Below are 2,710 nucleotides of genomic sequence, written 5' to 3'. Positions count from 1 at the left end.
GGAAAACATAGGATATCTGTCTTTTGGGGCTTAGCTTATTTCACTAAGTGTAATGGTTTCCAGCTGAGTTCATCTTGTGGTAAAAGACAGGATTTCATTTTTTTTTTACAGCTGAGTAGTACTCAATAGTGTATATATACCATAATTTCTTTATCCAGTCAACAGTTGATCGACATCTTGTTTGATCCCATCTCTTAGCTATTGTGAATTGTGCTGCAATGAACATGGGGGTACTGATAACTTTTTCATATACTGATAAGAACAGATACTACACTTGATCTTAGCCAAAAGGCTGAGAAGCAATTAACTTTTTCATATACTGATCTCTCTTTGGTTTGGTTAAATTCCCAGGAATGGGTAGCTGGATCACAAAACATTCCTACCAACATTTGTCCAGGGTACCTTTTTCCTCACATTCTTACCAGCATTTGTCTTTTGTTAATTTCCATATGTGAGCCATTATGACTGGAATGAGGTGGAATCTCAGTGTGATTTTGATTTGTATTTCTCTGATGTCTAGTGACCCTGAGCATTTTCTCAAGTGTCTGTTGGCAATTTGAATTTCCTCTCTTGAAAAATGCCCAATTCTTTACTGGATTGTTTGATCTTTTGTTGTTGAATTACTTGAGCTCTTTATAGATTCTGGATGTTATCCCTTTATCAGTTGCATATTTTGCAAAAACTTTCTCCCATTCTGTCAGTTGTTTCTTCTCTGTACTGTTTCTTTTGCAGAAAAGAAGATTCTCAGCTTGATGTAATCCCAATTGTCAACTTTGGCTTTGATTCCCTGTGCTTCTAGGGTCTTTTCCAAGGAAACTTTGCCTATGTTTTTATTTGCCTATGTCTTTCCCCAATGTTCTCCAGTAATTTGATGTTAAAAGATCATAGATTTAGATCTTTGATCCATTTCAAGTAGATTTTATATTAAGATGTAAAGTATGTGTCTAGTTTCATACTTCTGCACATGGAGACCCAATTTTCCCAGCAACATTTGTTACAAGAGTCTATCCTTGTTCCAGGGATTGGTTTTAGCTCCTTGATCAAAGATAAGTTGGTTGTAGTTGGATGAATTTCTGGAGCTCCTGTTCTGTTCCATTCATCTACAAGTCTGTTTTTGTGCCCGCACCAGGCTGTTTTGGTTATAATTTCCTTGTAGTATGTCTTGAAATCAGCTATTATGATGCCTCTGGCTTTGTTTTTGCTGTATAAGACTGCTTTAGCTATTTGGGGTATCTTGTGTTTCCATATGAAGTTTAGCATGATTGTTTCTCTAAACCTGTGAGGCATGTCATTGGTATTTGAATTGGGATCACAATGAATCTGTGAATTGCTTTTGATAGTATGGACATTCTGATGATGTTGATTCTTCCAATCCATTGGACATGGAAGGTTTTTTCCATTTTTTTAATGTCTTCTATTTCTTTCTTAAGTGGTTTGTAATTTTCATCATAGAAGTCTTTGACATCCTTGGTTAAATTTATTCCAAGTTATATAATTCTCTTTGGAGCTATTGTGAATGGAACTGACCCTAAAAGTTCTTTCTCAGCCACAGCATTGACTATGTATAAAGAGGCTATTGATTTTTCTGTGTTGATTTTATATCTTGCCACTTTACCAAATTCTTTTATGAGTTCCAGCAGTTTCTCAGTGGAGTCTTTTGGATCTCCTGTATTTATTTAAGATCATGTCATCTGCAAATAAGGATAGTTTAATTTCCTCCTTTCTAACTTGTATCCTTTTGATTTCGTTTTCTTGCCTAATGGCTCTAGCTAAAACTTCCAAGACTATATTAAATAGCAATGGTGGCAGTGGGCATCCTTGTCTGGTTCTGGATCTTCAGGGGAAGGCTTCCAGCTTTTCCCCATTCAATAGGATCCTTGCCATGGGTTTGTCATAAATTGCCTTGATTGTGTTGAGGAATAATCCTTCTATAATCAATTTGCTTAAGTTTTTCATCATGAAACATTTTTGTTTTATCAAATGTCTTCTCTGCATCCATTGAGATAATCACATGGTTTTTGTTCCTCAGTTTGTTAATGTGATGTATCACAGGGATTGATTTGTGAATGTTGAACCATCCTTGCATACCAGCATAAGTCACACTTGGTTTGGGTGGGTCTTTCTGATGTGTTGTTTGATTCAATTAGCTAATATTTTGTAAGGATTTTTGTGCATATGTTCATTAGGAATATTGGCCTACAGTTCTTTCTCTGTTGTATATTTTTCTTCTTTAGGAAGATACAGGCTTCATAGAAGGAGTTTGGGAGGATTCCCTCCATTTCAATTATTTTGAATAGCTTGAGAATAATTGAAGTTACTTCTTTAAATGCAGTCCTTGGATTGTTTTGTTGGGAGACTATTTATTACTGATTCAATTTCTGTCAAGGTTTTCAGTCTGTTTAGGCCTTCTATGTCTTCATTAGACAATTATGGTATATTGTATGTGTCTAGAAATCTATCCATTTCTTCCAGGTTTCCCAACTTGTTAACATACAGTTCGTTCTGGTAATTTCTGATCATTCTTTACATTTTCATTTTTGTGGAATATGTTTTTACATTTCTTTTTGTATCTCTGATTTTACTGATTTTGGTCTTCTCTCTCTTTTCTATATTTGGTTAGTTGGGCAAATGGTATACCTTTTTTTTTTTTTTCAGAAAAACAACAGCTCTTAGTTTCACTGATATTTTGTATTTTTTGTTTCAATTTTTT

The 2,710-nt window shown here is 34.7% G+C and overlaps 1 pseudogene; it reads right to left on the bottom strand.

Annotated features, from left to right (window-relative positions):
- Positions 1 to 225: 225 nt before the first annotated feature.
- On the bottom strand, positions 226 to 304 carry LOC127485372 (U2 spliceosomal RNA; annotated as a pseudogene).
- Between the last annotated feature and the right edge of the window lie 2,406 nt (positions 305 to 2,710).

This window comes from Oryctolagus cuniculus, chromosome 1 (assembly GCF_051225735.1).
Source record: "Oryctolagus cuniculus isolate XC-2025 breed Fujian yellow rabbit chromosome 1, ASM5122573v1, whole genome shotgun sequence".
NCBI lineage: Eukaryota > Metazoa > Chordata > Mammalia > Lagomorpha > Leporidae > Oryctolagus > Oryctolagus cuniculus.
Note: the sequence above shows the minus strand (reverse complement) of the source record. Positions and strands in the feature narration are given on the sequence as shown.